Genomic DNA, 13,049 nt, shown 5'->3' with positions numbered 1-13,049 from the left:
TACCCTAACCATGTAACAACATCATACTTCCAAATCATTGGTATTTATTCCTTGAGGAAATGCAGAAGAAGATTGCTGTAGAAGCTGCTTGTTTAATAAATCTTTCAAAATTGCGCAAAGAACAATGGCCGTCACTGTCGACAGTCGAGATCTGGTCTTGTGTCCCGATGAATTTCAAATACAGAATGATAAAACGTGAATTTTTTTTATTTTATGATTTTAATGATCTGCTGCTAAAGAAATATGATCTGCAATGAAACTGTGTTTTACTCCTTGTTCAAAATATGATATCATATTTTAATGTCGGTTTTAAATGGCTGCATGCGTAATTAAACAGAATGTAACAGTGTCATTATTATGATATCCCAATCGTTACTCGTTCATTTCTAAAATGAAAAACCATCAAAGGTATTAAAAAACAGAAGTAGATCAACACTGATGCGTCTTTATTCCTCTAGTTGTAAATGTGTGCGATTAACCTTACCCTGGTCACTAAAATATTCATGGTTTGACTTACTACAAGTGTTCGAGAGTTGTCAAAAATTTTAAAGTGTTTGCTCATATTGTACGTTATTGTCCTCCCAGTTGAAATAGTTAATGAATGTGGACACAAAACTGAACAAAGTCTTACTGTAGGTAACAATTCAATGTTTCACAACCCTATGTCAATATTTTCACAAGATTTGTTAATATTTGTATTGCTGTTATGATTCCATTTATCAGGGATGAGATTTTCTTCTTTCCCAATCACCCCCAAACATTAAGTTGGGCTTTTTTTTTACATTTCTATATCATGTCAGTATTTTTTTGTGTGATGATCGTCAAATAAGAAAATAGGAGGGTTTTTTTTTGACAGGCTATGATTTAATAATTCGTAATTCAGAATAGAAAAGCTATTATAAAAGTTTGTTGAGTTTTAATGTTGTTTCAGAAACGTGTTTATTATGAGGACCTATAAGAAAATGTTGTATTTTGATTCTCTCGTCAGACTCTTAGTCTCCCAGTAATTTTTTGCGACACACCCTCTCAAGTATTCTAACTCATTTTAAAGATTAAAAAAGTGTGCCCTAAATCTTTTTTTTTTACAGACTTTCAATTTGTTTTAAATACCTTGTCATTATAACCAATATGAAAGGAAAAGTAAAAAAGCAACATAGTTTTCTCAAGAGTTAGATTGCAAAGACGTTTTATTTAGACGAAAAATTGTTCTCCGAATTACATAATATTATAATATTCTAATATTAGGTGGCTGATATTAAAATATTCCATCATTTTGTTGTTCTAAATTGCCCTTAGAATACCAGCAATAATTATTTCTTATCAGCAGTAAAATTGGGTAAAATTGTTTTGTATTTGAAAATTGCCATATACTGGAATCATATTTAAAAGTTTTATAGTATAATTATAACAATTTGATTTCTATATTCAGCAACATTAGTATTTTCATAGAGAGAACTGCTATTTTAGAGAAGAGTGGGCTTTTCATCTTCCTCTCCTTTACTGCCTGGTTATTAAATAATCTTGGACAAGAGTATTATGTTCTGTAGATATTTAATGATTTTAAGAGAGGATATAAGTGGAGTTGTTTGAGGGCGTTAGTACAGCTGGTGTACTTCACAGACATCAATAGAAGGTGTATGACCGATAAGTTTTAGAACATCTTTATAACATAACTGATGGTCAGTTTACATTTGTCAAACAGAATTAATGCTACATGAATTAAATGAGTAAATAAATATACACGTAAACAAGGTAAACAAACTGTGCTTTTTAGTGTCTGTATGTAGGGGGAACTGACTTGTCCTGACTGTTAAAAGGAAATAAATCCCTATACAGCTGTATGCATTCTGAGTAACGCTTGTTTGTTTGTTTATCTTGATGACAAATCATACTGAAGTACCATAATTAAAAAACATTCTGCTGCAATTTTGCAAAATCATTTCTAATCGAACTAAAAATAGTAGCTTATAGTATTTTGTTAGGGAATCTTTTATTCTGACATAAATCATGTATCTAAAAGTCTCTGTCATAGGATCAAATGCAATATGAGAGCAACATAACTTAGCAGCTTTTGAAATTGATTTTGTATTTTTTGCCATTTACAGCTTTACACCATTTAAAGTTTGTTGCAAAAACTGTCATTTGTCCATCTAGAAGCCCAAGTTTTCTTTGTTCTATGTTTTCATGTTCTGCCATATTTCTCATTCACAAAATGCTTTTGGCATGAACGATATATTAAAACATAATGGCCTTAAAAAATATTGAAATTGAAAAATTGAAATTGAAAAATTTAAGTATTATGAAAAATTCCATTAGCTATACTGTTTTGGGCTTAAGTCATAAAATGTAATGACTAATTGAAAATTGAAGTTAGTTATGCAATGTGAATGGTGATTAGATGTAAAAAGTTGGATGAACATTTAAGTAGTCTATGATAAATTACATGACATTCTGTTCGAGACAGAAGTTCGCCATCTCCAAAGTTAACTTACCATGTGCACAGGATCTGCAATTTTTCTACAAGTCAAATGTATTATTAAACAAACAGCATCCAGATCTGTTTCATATCCAAAATTTTGTTTTTCTCCTTCTTCCGGAAAAAAACGAGAACAATTTTTTCTTGTTTTTAAATTTTTTAACTTTAATTAATTTTGTGCTGAATCACCAAAAGTTAGCAATCTTGTGAGGCTGATTGCAGGGGAAAAACAACAAGGATTGCACCTTAAATCTTGGAAAAGATCAAAAGAAAATAATAGAGCAGTTTGTGACAACTCTAGTTGCAATAATATATCTTAAGGGTCTTGTTTTTTCTGATCCTCTTCAGCAGGTACTTCAAAGAACTGTTACAAAAACCAAAGTTAGAAATAACAAAACACACCCCCTATTAATTCAAATTGCGCATGATTCAGTAACTGTTATATGTAGATCTCATTTTTCTTTTGTGAGCGAATCATTGCTCATACAGGTGTTGTCATGAAAACACCAGTTTCGCACTTTTTGATTAATTTTGAGGGACGTGTCTCATTAAATTTCGATTTGCGTTATGAAAAATTTCTTATTTTTGAACTTTGTGTCAAAAAAAAGGACCATTAGCCAAATTATGACATTCTCTCTCTGTTTGTCTCGCACATCTTTTGGTTGCCACACTACTATGTATTGTTGTTTATTGTTGAGAAAATTAAGTTCCCCCTCTACATGAACTTTCCTTTTCGTGTGTGAGGCACTTTGGGACGTTTTTTCAATAGCTTTTAATTTCAGTTTTTCAATCACCTGCACGAAGAAGAAAATGGGTGTTATTGTTCGGCACTGCTAATGTGGTCTTAATATGGACACGGGTACACATTTTAATGGCCACCTTTGACCCTTTTACTTCTCCACATGCTGGGATTGTTTATTTTAGCAACTTTTGGATGCTTTTAATAAGATTCAGTATCGAAATATGAACAGATTTTCTCAAATGACCCCTGTATTGGGTTAGATGGATAGCTCCTGATTTGTATACAATTTTAATCCAAGGTAAATACTTTGGCTCTGTGTGTCGAAAAAAATTGTATATATGGTTTGTTACACTTTAATCGCGGTTAATTTTACACTTCATGAGCAGCCTTAAAAAGAACGTTATGATGATAGAAAAAAACGGTGATGATGGATTAATGAGGCAAATTGAATTTCTTTTGAAATGTAAAACTTCAAAGATTGATTCAAAGATTTGACTGGTATTACTAATTTTTTTTCTTCAAAAAAATAATCAGTGAATTTCAAATTATACTGGCTGTTATTTTCCAGTTGTGTGTTAGCAAGGTATGAACTCACAAGTCAGACATCGAGCCATTCATTAATCAGTTTAAATTCTCGTTATGTTTTGCAGAAAGAAGAATTAGTTAAGTGCAGCTTGAAATTTGTTTGATGTGGAAAAAAAAATCACCAATTATTGATGTAGTTGATTTAGGAAAGCACCTCTATTGCAGGTTTATCTATTGTTATTATCATGGGATGATACTTTTATTGGGACCATATATTAAAGCTGGTGTCACATTGTAAGTGCAGTTGTTGACAAACAAAAGACAATTGAACAGTCCGACTATATCTGTAGAATTGACCAATCTGTGCCGGCAGTTTTATCGACGACCTTGTGAAGTGGTCACCATGACGCGCAACAAGTGCCCTTGAAAAATGATGACATTTACCACTTTGATGTGGGTCATCTAGTGAAAGCTTATCTTAGCTTGGAATTGCTAAATGTATATTAACTCCAATCACATTGTTGGTCTTAAATAAGATTTTGGTTGATGTACTGAATTCAGATATCAACTATTGCTAATGGGGTTCCCAAGTGCAATGGCAAGGATGACCATAGGAATAAAACGTGATTTTAGAAACCATAATTCACTCTGATAATGAATTTATAAATCACTAACAGCAGACATTTTATTAGAGGCCATTTTGTTAAATATGTATCTCTCTTTAAAAGTGGTAGCCCTATTTTTTTGTCAATTTAAACTGTTGCTGTATAACTGAACTTTTGAGACTTGTTACAACAAATTGCTTATCAAATCCTTGAAAGTTTACATTACAAATTTGATACTTAATTTGTACTAACACTTCACTATTTTCTAAAAGCTTTATCAATGTAAATATTTGCCAGATTATTATAGCATTGTTGAGGCTATTCTATGTAACATCTGGTAAAGTATCCACTGAGACAGATAATTTTTTCCACTGACCTACCCCATAGTTGACACAACGGATTACACCTTTAAGGGTTTTTCTGACTCGGCTCCTTAATCTGGTCTGCTAATCCCTATTACCAACAGGTTTATGTAAGGTTACTTGCACTCCCACTTGTAAGTGCTAACATTATCACAAAATTCCACTCCAAGTTCTACTTCACTTTCTAACATTATTCTATATGTTTTTGTTGTTGCAAACATATTATGCATGTAATTTTATGTAAATTTTACATGATATGAAGTAATACCAAAGTGTCTTCTGCTGACTGTTACCTTTGATCAGAAATACACCATAACTTAATAAAACATAAAATAGAAAACAATGAAGTATTTTTATTTTTCATTTAATGGGTATTTAATTACATAGCTGGCATGTGGCTCGAAGTATAAATCTGCTATCATTTTTATTGCTTCCAAGTGTTTTACAGAGGTAAAAATATTGAAATTTGGCGCATTTGAAAACCATTCAAGATTAAGATGGTACATTTATACTGTTTTGTATGGAAAAAATTGGTTATTTGAATGAATTATGGTTGTAAATTTTTGATAAATATGTACTAGTATGACCCCCGCCACCTGTCATGGGGTCTGTTTTACAGGAAGCTGCATGCGGCCATTTTGTATAAAGACTTGAATAGGGTGCGGGTTGGCGAGTTATTTTACACGACAATTAAATTTCATCGCTGAAGTATGACATAGCAGATGGCTTGATTGACAGCCATATACGATATGCAGTACTGGTTTTCAATTACTTTTTTATATAATTTGTGAACAGAGGATTTCTACTTGTTCAACTTTAATACAAATTTGTAATTATAATTTGCTCTGGGGTTATAATTACTTTTTAAACCTTTCACCTATTGTGAAATACTTACATAATATAACTTTTCATCATTCTTTACAAGTGTCATACTTAATCCTAATTGAAAAAAAAGTGGAAACTAACGAGAATGAAATGCGATTTTGTTCCCTGCTGCGGAGCGGAGAATATTTTAAAGATTTTTGGGTTTAAGTTTTAATTGGCCTTGCATCTTCAGTAAATACAGCATAATAAACAGGATTTTTGATTTATATAACTTCGCATGGTTGAGACTAAATAAATATTTTTATGAAGAAATATTTTTTTAAGGTCTATAGAAAAATTATTTTTGTATCTTTGTAGAGGTCTAACAAATAGGGGTTTCTTTATAAGGGATTTTATTATCACTGTTAATGGAAGCTTTTCAATATGGATTGAATGCAGTTTAATAAGTTCATTTGAAGTTTAGCATTTTCTTATAGAATGCTATATACAAATTCATATTTCCCCATTCATGTATTTCCCAAGTAAGCTCTCACAGTTGCATACATTATGTTTTTTGTGACTCATTTATCAAAATTACAACAAGTATTCTCTTTAAAATGGCCTTTGCAGATCTGCTAGGGGTTAATGATTAATATTTGCATTATTTTTAATTTTTATAACTTCTTTTATAGAAACTAGTAAAAGTTTTCACATCATAGTTTTTTCTTAAATTACACAGTTTGGGTTTATTAAATCACTATTGTATTTGATATGGACTTTGCAATATTTGAGTTAAGAATAAGATATTGCCTGTTTTACAGAATACAAGTCATTAGATACATATGGACAGGCCTTTTGCTGTCATGTTTGACAGATCATATCTGCTTTAATGAGGCAGAAAATTTAATGAGAAAACAATTTTTCAGCTTTAATTGAGTCAATGGAAGATGTATTTGCTGTTATTTCAAAGAAATATGTTTGCTCATTGAAAAGTTATTGCTAACCGTTTGTCCACTCACTATATCTTATATTAATTTAAATGTCGTATAAATTTAAGACGGTGCATTGGTGGTTTGGACTTATTAAAGACATAAATATGGCGGCATGTCACATCAAAACAATACTCTAATCATACAGCTTTGAAGTTGTGTGCTGTGGACTTAAGCTGGGAACCAGTCATCGAGAAAAGTAAATAAAATCGTGACTTTATATCAAACTGTATCGGCAATTTCATTGATACCTTCAGATAATGAATCGAAAGGAAAAACATGGAATTAGTAAAATATGTTGACAATTTGAATTGAGGAATGGTCATGTGTTTTGGTAGAAACTAAAGCGCTCAATGTTTCAAAGTCTTGCCACCAGGGTTATCTGTATATTTTTTGCTCTAAATGGAACAAACACTGCATTTACTTAAATGTCATCGACTTCAAAGCAATAACCGGTGTGAAATAAATTTATTTGTGGCGTAATCTTAACAACACTCCTGTGCACATTTCATTTACATGCTTGAATTTTTTAATCACATTATATTTCCCTTAGATAAATTGTTTCAAGTTTGTTGCACTGTAAAGGACCACCAACTGCAGTTTGGCAGGGTCGTTCACGGTGTGTCTGCTGCAGCAATTTCATTGTTGATATGACTAGGTAATTATGTTTATATTTGCTGCGAATTAGACAATAAATGCTCACTTCTGTGTCCTTTTGAAATGATTGATTCAGCAGGCAATTGTTTATTTTACTTTCTATAATCTCTTGGCAAATGGCATTTCTAATTAATGCTTTTGAAAATAAATGATATCTGCGAACTCATTTACAGAGGAGGGGAGCTCATCTGCATATGTCAGGTGCATTGAAAAATGTTTTTCTTTGTTGCATCGCTCAATATTTCACACAGTCTGGGGAGATTTACGGAAACTGGTCTCTTTTGCATAAAATTTGTCACTTTTTAGTTTTATCTTTTTTAACTGAATTACTTAAAAGTGTATAAGATTTACATTAGGCATGTCCAAATGTGACACTTTCACTACAGAGAAATATGTGTTTAAACTTAAAAAAGCTGTTGACTTAACATTTATCAAACATCTAAGTAAAAAAAAAATTCAAACAGTGCAGTTTAAAGATCATGTTAAATTAAAAGATACATACATATATATATGCCTATGAACAATCATATTGGTGTTATCATGTAAAAATTCTATGTGTCTTTGGAAACAAAAGTACATGTACAATGTATGACCTTGACTTTGAGTAATTTCACATCACTTAATTAAGTATTGATTGTGATGGTTTGAAAATTACATACAGTTATAATTGCAATATTTCAAATATTTTCAAAAATTTTATAAAATTTGATCCAAATGTGTGACTGATCAAAATTGGCATTGGCTTGAATAGTGCAACAGTCCTGTAACTCAGGTAGAAAATATGATATTAATAATCAAAATACTAACAGTCATCATAGGCTTGATAAAACCTTTGAAATATATCTCATAAAATTATATCTCATTGAAAATAAAGTTAAGAAAATCATTTTACATTGTTCGTAAGAATATTCTGATATTCCAAGACAGAAAATATCCAAGCTGAAGCTGAGAGGTATGGCTTTTAGTGTAGCAATGGCTTCCTGCATGGAGAAACTTCCTGTTAACTAGGAGATGATGATAGCCGTTAGGGGGCAGGGGACCTAAAAATGAAAAATTTTGTATTTCAGTGTGACCAGAAACACAATTCCAAATATTTCAAAATCTGTTTCACAGGCAGATAACCAGTTGCACAGCATTATTCAATGATATATGACATACATTGAAGAAAATAATAGTTTGCATGCATTGCTCCTTCAAAAAATGACTGACAGCAATTTATATTTACCCCCACCCAGCCAAAATCACACCTAAAATATACCAATATGGGCAATCTTCATGAAGGTGCAGCATACTCCAGAATCCGCCCGATTCCTTTAAAAATATCAGTATCACGCAGTGCAAGCTATAGCATTTTCAGAAATGACAAATAAAGTGTCTGTCATACGTTTAGATTTTTCACAAAATTTATCTGAAATTTCTTACTTGTTTGGCGCCAACTGTCAAAGCTTCATTTTTAACTTTTTCACCTCCATTCGGAGAGTCAGAAATACATACAAAGCTACCAAAATGCTTAGTTTCGGGTAAAAACCCAAAAATATATCTCATTTCCTACACACAAACAAGAAAGAATTACAATGACAGAGAAATATCAGAAGTTATCAGTACCTTCAAAACACCATGTCTGAGTTATTAAAAAATTTGACCGGGGCCATCATACGAATATGTCCCCTGCCCCCTTAAGATTCTTTATGTGATCCGCATTAAAGCGTTTCCTTTTATTTTCTTAAAATATGGAGTATTTCGCATTAAATGTTAACTTCGAAAAGTGAATACTGCGGTTACTTTGTATTTAATCAAATATTTAAAAAAGACCCTATTTCAGGGGAAGTAACTAGTACAATGACCATGCCTGTTATATGATTTACTTAATATCAAGTGCCAGGAACCTGTGAGATGGTTATTTTTCTGTATTCCACCTTCATTTAAATACCATAAAGTATTTTTAGAGTATTTAAAGTCTTTTGGAAGGAGATTATAGCAAGAAAAACAATATTACAGCCACATTTAATGTCCCAAAATGAATATTACAGGAAACCAGACCCCATTTATTCTGGCATACACCTGAAAGTGCAGTAAGGATACCACTGTTGACTTATATGACATTATATACATTTGTAACAATTAAAAGAGCTCAATTATGCTTTATTATGTCAATTTGCACAATATAAAACTGTTAAATTTGGATAAATGTGCACATTCTGTGAAGTACAGTGTTTGCCAAAATTCCAAATTTTTATTACCTCCCTTGACTTTACAGTCTACTTACTCTACATAACTTGATAAATCCTACCAGTCACTTCAAATTTTGACTAACAAATGTAGAAGGAATGTTTATGGGCACATTTGGGTCAATTCCAACACATTTTATAAATTTGAAAATTTCCTTAAGGGGGCAGGGGACCTAAAAATGAAAAATTTTGTATTTCAGTGTGACCAGAAACACAATTCCAAATATTTCAAAATCTGTTTCACAGGCAGATAACCAGTTGCACAGCATTATTCAATGATATATGACATACATTGAAGAAAATAATAGTTTGCATGCATTGCTCCTTCAAAAAATGACTGACAGCAATTTATATTTACCCCCACCCAGCCAAAATCACACCTAAAATATACCAATATGGGCAATCTTCATGAAGGTGCAGCATACTCCAGAATCCGCCCGATTCCTTTAAAAATATCACTAACACAAAGTGTAATCAATGGCATTTTCAAAAATGACAAAATAGTGACTGTCATTCGTTTAGATTTTTCACAAAATTTATCCAAAGTTTCTAACTTGTTTGACGCCAACTGTCAAAGTTTTATTTTTTAACCTTTTTACCTCCATTCAGAGACTCAAAAATACATACAAAGCGACCAAAATGCTTAGTTTCGGGTAAAAACCCAAAAATACTGATCATTTCCTACACACAAACATCAAAAACTCACAATGACAGAGAAATATCAGAAGTTATCAGTACCTTCAAAACACCATGTCTGAGTTATTAAAAAATTTGACCGGGGCCATCATACGAATATGTCCCCTGCCCCCTTAATAACTTCCTACCGCCAATGTTTAACCTTAATTAACCTGTAAGGCTATAACCTATTATCTTATTACATCTAATTTGCCATGTTTCTACATCTAATTATCTATTCATTACCAGAATAACAGACTGGTGCATTATAGGTAAAGACTCTCAACTTTCCTCATGCTTAATTTGACCTTTTGACTTTGCATAATTAAATAGCTGATATGCACTATAATAGTTAGGATATGCAAGAAATGTATTACAGCCTGAGATGTTGTGATAATTTATTGTTCACCAGCTGATAATGAATTAACAGTATAAATTTAGTTTGTACAGAATTTATTTTATTTAAATTGTACCGGAAGCTGTAAGCCTATAAACATCTTTCAAATCCATTCCTGGAACCAACTAGTACTGATCTATGAGTGTAAAATTTCTTGCTCAAGGACACAATGGTTTGCTCATACCAGGATTTGAACACACACGGCTAGAGATTCGTAATTTACTATTCAGAAGCATGAACCAATTCCGCCACAATTAACCGTAATCAATAATTGACCCATAAATCATAATTTTGAAGATGTTATTTTCGTTTTTGAGAATATGTAAAGTTTTATTAACAGGTCACTGAAAAACACTGTTCATCGAGTTCTCAATGCTTATAATTATTTCCTATAGTAACATAATCATGTTTTGTTTATCCAATCTAGTAGTTGGCAGAATATAATATTGAATGATGCTACAGTTCATTCTTTTAGTAAATTATAGCAATACAGCCTATTAGAAGGAATTTAGCAGCATTTAATTTATTTTGTATTCGTAGGAGTTTACTACATCAAGTAAATAAATGAAGTATATTTCATCATTTAATATCTAAGTCATACGGAGCAAAGACAAACAAGTTGATTTATCATCTTAGCAACAGTTTTATTTCACTTCTTTACATACTTAATTTGTAAAACTATAAACATTACTTTGTGACTCCATGATTTATGAATTTCGCTCTTAACAGCTTTCTTGTATACTTAAGGCTTTTAGATTTGTAAAAACTGAAAGTGAGTTCACTTTAAATGACTTACTGCATGACTACTATGTAATCTAGACACGGAAATCTGTTTTTCTTTAACCTTGCTCCATGTTAACCTGTTGTTTAATGTATGGTCCATTTACTCTCCCTCTAGGTGGTCCAAACCAGTTACCAAACTTGATCCCTTTTGAGAGAAATACTGCTCCCATTATTTTTGACAGGAGTTTCAGCATAAAAGATATATGTGTAATGTCTGTTCAAGGAGCCATGTTAGGGAAGGTGTAGAAGTTATAATTTATATTTTACCTTTTTGTGTACCTGTAGGTCTATTTAAGATGTTTGATGGATTCCTGATCACTAATTTATTGGTGTCAAGGTAACTAGTACATAAATCATCTGGCGGCCACAGAATTTATGACACTTAATACCAAATTTAACTGAATAACTGTTAAAAGATGATAGCCAATTATAATGACAGCTGTAAATCATATGCCTAATGATAGCGTTGATCTGATTGTAATTTTTTGTTTTGAAAATGGTATATTTCTTTTAACAGCTAATGTGCTTGTAGTTAGTTTAAATTTCTTTGCTTAACCCTTAGCCTGCTGCTGGTGGTAACTTATGCTACTTAGTGCAGACCAAGATCAGCTGGCACATCAGTACCATCTGATCACGGTCGGCACTTTTAGCTTTTCAGCCAGGACAACCATATTTTGAAATTATCTTAAAAAAAGATGAATGAAAGAATGAATGAATGAATGAATGTGTGTGTGTGCAGTCTTGCCCGACTATTGTACCTCACTGGTGTCACAGGCATCAGCAGATTGAATGTGTTGCATTTCATTGTTTAATGCCATTAATTTCAGACTATTTATATTTTGGAATTTAACTATCTATTATAAGTTTCCTACAATAAGTACACAAATTTATGAATCATGATACTTTGTTTTTGCTTTGCCTTGAATTTCCACAAAGATGTACTCATATTTAAGTCTCATGTTTTCTTTAATGTTGATACATAAAAGATTATAAATATCTACAGTTTGTTATGCTGTTTAGGATATTGGCTTTCAATACTATAATATAATCTTCATGAGATCTTGACATTTATCAGATGGTCTTTTATAGGGAACTTCTCTCTCACTCTCTCCACTTTCTCTGAATTTTATAAAGAAATATGGCACCATTCAAGATTTGATCAAAGTTGTTCCCAGTAAATCATATTAAATGACAATGTCTGTTCGTAACAGGAACAAATTGAATGATAATGTCCCTGTCTGGAAATTTAAAATACATTTGTGGCAATTCATCCATTCATCCATCCATTCACTGTACTAAAATTGATAAATTTAGTATCCTATTTGAACATTTGATAAAAAAAAACACAACCATTAAATTTTGTGTAAATATGGCTTAAAAGCAAGCATCATAATCAAATTAACTTTGTAGTTTTATTATAGGTTTTTTATTATGTAATTCTCAAAGGATGATACTATTGAAGAATTAAAATTAAAAAACTGTTTGGTTGACCATTATGAAGACTTCATGAAATGCTTATAAAAGTAACCTATTTGGCAATGTATTTTTAGATTTAACTGTTTTATTGTAGGAAAGCTATGAACTTACTGAAATCCTTCTAGAGTTGTTTTAATAACCCCATTGTGGTTCAACCTACATTGCCTTGTTTTAAGGCATTAGCAACTAACTTCATTCAATTTACATAACTTACTGGAAGTAAAAGAGATTTATGCCTTTGCAACCATTTAAGAGCCAGGTCTGAGCCTGCACTTCTGTGTAATTGATCCAGGCTCTATACTGTTGGTAGCTCAAGTTTTGTTTCTTGAT

General features: G+C 31.7%; 1 protein-coding gene across 2 annotated transcripts in view; it reads left to right on the top strand.

Moving 5' to 3' along the window:
* LOC132757585 (inactive tyrosine-protein kinase 7-like) overlaps nucleotides 1-13,049 on the top strand; it is a 121,489-nt gene that overhangs the window by 10,476 nt on the left and 97,964 nt on the right. Inside the window, exon 1 of one of the 2 annotated variants that reach the window (XM_060748904.1) lies at nucleotides 7,143-7,161. The exons of the other annotated variant lie outside the window; for it this stretch is intronic. The gene's annotated coding sequence lies outside the window, so the exon portion shown is untranslated. Of the gene's footprint in view, nucleotides 1-7,142; nucleotides 7,162-13,049 lie in introns of those variants that run through there. 2 annotated transcript variants of the gene reach the window in all.

The sequence above is a fragment of the Ruditapes philippinarum genome, unplaced genomic scaffold, assembly GCF_026571515.1.
Source record: "Ruditapes philippinarum isolate M1 unplaced genomic scaffold, ASM2657151v2 ctg2001_1_1_1_1, whole genome shotgun sequence".
In the NCBI taxonomy this organism is placed as follows: domain Eukaryota; kingdom Metazoa; phylum Mollusca; class Bivalvia; order Venerida; family Veneridae; genus Ruditapes; species Ruditapes philippinarum.
The sequence above is the reverse complement of the archived record's forward strand: the minus strand, read 5'-3'. Positions and strand labels throughout refer to the sequence as shown.